We start from the raw sequence: 6,257 nt of genomic DNA, 5'->3' as shown, positions 1-6,257 counted from the left end.
AGCTGCTTTTCTAACTTGGAGATGCTCCAGGAGGAATCAGTGGGGATTGCTATGGCGGCCACGAAGGAGGAGAGGATCTGAATGATCGGACACGCGGCGTTGCCGGTCGGGTTTATCTATTGGGCGATGTTGGAGGCATGGGAGAGGGGATTCAGTTCAGAGAGCGCATTGGCCCGTGTACAGGTCTCGCGCTCTAAACCCGTCGGGTCTGTTGGGGATATAACTACTAGTATGACCCGCCAAAGGCAACCGGGTTATACTTACAAGTATTTTTGAAGACAGAAGCTCAAGTTTGAAGACGACGGCTTAGTAAAGGCCCAACGGTCCAGGGGTGACCTAAGGCCCGTAGTGTTAAACCGCCTTGATCATGTAATTTGTACTGTAAGGCAAGAAAGATTAAGAGACCGAGCCGGATACAATCTATAAGCCGACCGGGACTCTGTAGAGCCGCTGGGCGTCGACCTCAGTATATAAGGGGACGACCCGGCGGCGGTTCAGGACACGAAACAACAACTCGAGAGCTAGGTCAAGCGATTCTGCTTCCTGGTTATCGAGACATGCATAATCCCAATCACAACTAGACGTAGGCTTTTACCTTCATCGTAAGGGGCCGAACTAGTATAAAAACTCTCGTGTCTCTTGTCCTGATTAACCCCTTCAAGCTTCCTAGTTGCGATGACTCCACGACTAAGTCCTTTCACTAGGACATCTGACGTGACAATTCCACGACAGTTGGCGCCCACCGTGGGGCCAGCGCACGGTGGATTTGAGTTCTTGAAGGGCAGTTTCGAAGGGCTCAAGGGATACGCTGTGGGCCGGATGACCAAGAGTCGTCGTGGCAAGCTCTACATCGACGACGCAGGCTAGGGCCCCGAGGCCGGCTCAATTGAGTACGGGTACCGGGTCTCCTTCGGCGGAATCCACGTCTTCATCGGCAAGATCGGCGAGTCGGGCCCTAAGCCGGACATAAGCACCGACCTCATCGAAACGGCTCAGCGTGCGAGACCCGCCCGGGCTCTTCCGGCTGTGAAGCGTGCCTTCGTGGGATGCATCCACGAAGGGCTCTCTGAAGGATCTGCCTCTGGTGGTGAGGCGGCCATCTACTCTGACGGTGAGTCGTCCACAGGTGAGACGGATTCATTGTACCAACTGCAGGATGGCGGGCTCGACGGCTGTTCCGATGGCAGCAGCATTCCGGATTGTCTTGAGCCGTCGTGCATGGTCGGGATCTTCATGGCTGGAACCCAACCCATCCAAGACTCCGCAACTGCAGCAGCGGTAACCTCCGGGTCAGCGGCATCCAGGGCAGGAGGTCCTGTGCGTTCACTGGCCCAGGTGTTAATGGATCTCACCGACAAATTGACCATCCTGTTAACCGCCGTAGTTAGTCCGGCAGATCAAGCTAGTCATGATGCAGAGGTGGCACAATTAAAGTTGGATATGGCGCAAGCTAAGGAGGATCTGGCCGCAGAAGATGTTAGAATAACCGTAGAGCGGGTGGCTCTGGACGTTCAGGCTCAGCAGATCCAGGCGCACGCTTTTCGGCTTACGCAAGACCAGAACGCAGCTAATGAGGTCATGAGGAGAAGGCATCAGAAGACCCAGTCTCGACTTCCCCCGATTTATGACCCTCGAAACCTTTTTAACACGCCAGGAACAGGGACCAGTAACCCGCCGTGGCTCGTCCCGCAGACAGGCAACCCGCCGTGGCTCCCTCCGCGCACAGGGCCAGACCATGTTGCGACACCCGGGGGCGGAGCACCATTTCAGTCACCGGTGATGGGACCTCCCCATGTGAAAATTGCACCACCTCAGTACGTACCAACCCCTCCGGGTCATTACTCCAACCCATTGGAAAACGTGATAGCAGCCGCAACCCGATTGGCGGCTCTCCCAATTGATGGCGACTCTCCGACTGCAGTTGAAACCCGTCGGGTCAGGGAACTTCTTCAAACGGCTTTGGTACAGCAGGAGATGTACTCATACAATTGAGACAGGATCCACTTGACCCCTCGTCAGAGCTGTAGCCCGAATTATAGCAGGCACATGGATTCAGCGGCCGTATCAAGCAACGTTAGACGTCGTGACCAGCCAGGTGGTGGCAACCCGCCGCATCATGAGGCCGTTAACTTGGTGGAGCAAGAGAGACTACAGCAAGAGGCTGAACGGGCGGCTGAGCAAGCGGCTCAGTTGACGGCTTATCAGCCATATCCAGTTTACCCAGCGACTTCTGTTGAGGCAGGTATAGCCACCCGGACTGGAGGAGTCCCGTGTCTGGTGCTGGCTCTACGTAATGAGCGATTGCCTAAAGATTTTAAAGGACCGAGGAAGGTGCCAAATTACACAGCCGACTTACAGCCTGGGGCATGGATTGAGAGCTACGAGATGGCTATGGAGCTGTTGGAGGTTTCTGACGCAGCAATGGCTAAGTACTTCACCATGATGTTGGATGGAACCGCCCGCACCTGGTTGAAAGGCCTGCCACCTAATTCAATTGGTTCATGGGTAGAGTTAAAGGCCCGGTTCATCCAGAACTTCAAAGACACGTGCAAGCAGCCCATGTCGATTGTGGACCTGACGAATTGTAAGCAGGAAGAGGGCGAGTCTACAACCCATTGGGTACGCCGGGTTAAGGCCATAATACATTCATCTGATAAGATGGATGCCGGCTCTGCAGTCTTAATGTTGGAGAAGAATTGCCATTTCTTACCTTTGAAACAAAAGCTGGGGTGGCTCAAACATGAGTGCAATGATATGGGCACGCTGATGGCGGCTCTGGTCAAGTATGTCGATTCTGATAGTACCAAGGATCCCGAGTCTGATGATGAGAAGACAGGGAAGGAAAAGAGGAGCAGCAACGGCAAGGGCTCTCAACACAACCCGGCAAGTCAAGGAGGTAACAAACAAGGTTGACGGTAGTTTGGATTTTGTGGCTAACACCAATACGCAGAGTCATAACCAGCGGCGCAAGAGAAGGCCGCCTCCTCGATCCGGCGGGTCAGGACCCACACTTGAGCAGTTATTGAATGAACCTTGTCCGAGACACGGTTCTAAGGAGAAGCCGGCTACACATTTGTGGAAGGACTGCACGATTATGAAGGCGTTCAAGAATTCCAACATGTTGGACGGTAACAATGGCCCGGGCGGCTCAGGTGGTGGCGGCTTTCATGGCCCGGGCGGCGGGTCAAATCCCAATTTTCAGAATTCTCAGGGAAACCAGGGTGGATATAACCAGCAGGCTGGCCAGGGCAGTCAGCAGCAGCAGCAAGGTGGATACCAGAGCAATCCAAAGCAGCTGAATAGTGGGCAATATCATGTGTTTACCACCAGCTTGTGTAAACAGGACCAGAAGCTTCATAAGAGGGCCGTGAATGCGGTTGAGCCGGCAATTCCTCGTTACTTGAGATGGTCTGAACAGCCTATCATATGGAGTAGAGAGGTTCACCCTCCCCGGGTTGACAATCCGGGTCACTTAGCCCTGGTCGTGGCCCCTCAAGTGGGTGGATACAAGTTCACCAAGGTGCTGATGAACGGAGGCAGCAGCATCAATATCCTTTATTATGAGACCTTCCGTTGCATGGGGCTGGCTGATAAGAGCCTTAAGAAGTCCAATACTGTTTTCCATGGAGTTGTACCTGGTAAGTTAGTGTATCCGGTCGGCAAGATAGAGTTGGAGGTAGCATTTGGGGATGAATATGATTCCAGAGCCAAGAAATTAACATTTGAAGTAGTTCAGATCAAGAGCCCATATCATGCTCTGTTTGGGCGGTCGGCTTATGCCAACTTCATGGCACGGCCATGTTATGTGTACTTGCAGCTCAAGATGTCGGGTTATAAGGGAACCATTATGGTGCACGGGAGCCGCAAGGTAGCTCTGGAATGTGAAGAAGGTGACGCGGCTTATGCTGAGTCGGCCTGCGCGACGGAAGAGTTAAAGTTCTACAAGGACAACGTTGACCCAGCGGATATGACATCTTTGAAGAAGCCAACTATAGAGCACGAGCCGGTCATGAAATTCCAGTTGGCGGAAGAGACTAAGCTTGTTGATTTTGTCCCAGGCGATTCATCCAAGCAATTCAATATCAGCGCTAATTTGGATCCTAAATAGGAAGGCGCGCTCATCGAATTCATCCGTGAGAATCGGGACATTTTTGCATGGAAGCCATCTGACATGCCGGATGTACCGAGAGAACTTGCTGAGCACACCCTTAATATTGATCCGAAGTTTAAGCCAGTCAAGCAATTTCTTCGGCGGTTTAATGAGGAGAGAAGGAAAGCTATTGGTGAAGAAGTGGCCCGGCTCTTGGCGGCTGGGTTTATCATTGAGGTGTTTCGTCCGGAGTGGCTGGCTAACCCGGTGCTTGTTCTTAAGAAAAACGGCACCTGGCGTATGTGTGTGGATTACACGGACTTAAACAAAGCTTGCCCTGCTGATTCTTTTGCTCTCCCTCATATTGATCAGATCATCGATGCTACGGCGGGTTGTGAGCGTTTGAGATTTTTGGATGCTTACTCTGGTTATCATCAGATCAAAATGGCTGTTAAGGACCAGGAGAAAACGGTGTTCATCACTCCATTTGGAGCCTTCTGCTATGTTTCGATGCCTTTTGGGCTCAAGAGTGCCCAGGCGACTTACCAGCGATGCGTACAAAATTGTCTCCATGATCATATTGGATGCAATGTTCATGCTTACGTGGATGACATCGTGGTTAAGTCCAGAGAGAAAGAGACCTTGATCGATGATCTCAAGGAAGCCTTTGATAATCTCCGGGTTTACAAGATGATGCTTAACCCGGCCAAATGTGTTTTTGGTGTGCCTGCAGGCAAGCTTTTGGGTTTTCTGGTTTCTAACAGAGGCATCGAAGCTAACCCAGAGAAGATCAAAGCTATCACCGCCCTGGCCAAGCCAGCGTGTATTAATGATGTCCAGCATTTGGCGGGTCGTATCGCCGCCTTAAGCCGGTTCATAAGCCGGTTAGGGGAGAAGGCTATGCCGCTGTATCAGATGATGAAGAAGACGGATAGCTTTATTTGGAATGACGCCGCCAATACTGCCTTTGAAGATCTAAAGAGACAGTTGGCTGAGCCGCCGATTCTTGCTGCTCCCATTGATAAGGAGCCCTTGCTCCTATATGTGACTGCTAACACACGTGCTGTCAGTGTGGCTATTGTGGTGGAATGCAAGGAGGTTGGCAAGGAGCACCCGGTTCAGCGGCCGATTTACTACATCAGTGAGGTACTGATTGAATCCAAGCAGCGATATCCGCACAGGCAGAAACTTGTCTCTGGGGTGTTTATGGCCAGCCGGAAGCTTAAGCAATACTTCTTGGGCCATCCCATCACTGTGGTTAGTTCTACCCCCTTGGGGGATATTATTCAGAACAGAGAGGCCACAGGGCGAGTCGCCAAATGGGCCATTGAGCTTGGGCCTCATGGTTTAAAATATGTGCCACACACAACTATTAAATCTCAAGCATTGGTGGATTTCATCAATGACTGGACAGAATTGCAGATGCCTGAGGAAAAGCCGGACAATACCTATTGGACAATTCATTTTGATGGGTCTAGGCAATTGGAAGGCTCGGGGGCTGGAGTTATTTTGGCTTCCCCTCGGGGTGATAAGTTTTGTTATGTACTCCGGTTGATGTTTCCTTGCACTAACAATGCAGCCGAGTATGAAGCCTTGCTCCATGGTCTCCGGATGGCTAAGGAGATGAATTTAAGCCGGGTAAGGTGCTTCGGCGACTCAGATCTCGTGGCTCAGCAAGTGTCAGGCAAGTGGGACTCAAAGCACCCGCTCATGGCGGCTTATCGCTGGGAGGTTGATGCAATTGTGGGGCACTTCAAGGGTTATCAGGTGGAACACATTGACCGTAGAAAGAACGAGGCAGCTGACGCGTTAAGCCGGCTGGGATCTCAGTGTAAGCCGGTGCCGCCTAATACTTTCTTGGATGTTTTGTATAACCCTTCTGTCAAGCTACCTACAGAGGAAGATTTGGCTGTTCCTGACCCTGAGGCACAGCTGGTGGCGGCTCTTCATATCATCCTAGATTGGACGGTGCCGTATCTGGCTTATATGACACGGGGCGAGTTGCCTGTGGATGAAACCTTGGCCAGGCAGATAACCCGGCGGTCCAAGTCCATGACGATTATCAATGGCGAGTTACATCATTACAGTGTTACAGGGGCTTTTCAGCGTTGCATATCTCCTGAAGAAGGCCAAGAAATTCTACGTGAGATTCATGAAGGGGATTGTG

The sequence above is a fragment of the Triticum dicoccoides genome, chromosome 5B (genome assembly GCF_002162155.2).
Source record: "Triticum dicoccoides isolate Atlit2015 ecotype Zavitan chromosome 5B, WEW_v2.0, whole genome shotgun sequence".
NCBI lineage: Eukaryota > Viridiplantae > Streptophyta > Magnoliopsida > Poales > Poaceae > Triticum > Triticum dicoccoides.
This window is presented reverse-complemented; position numbering follows the sequence as displayed.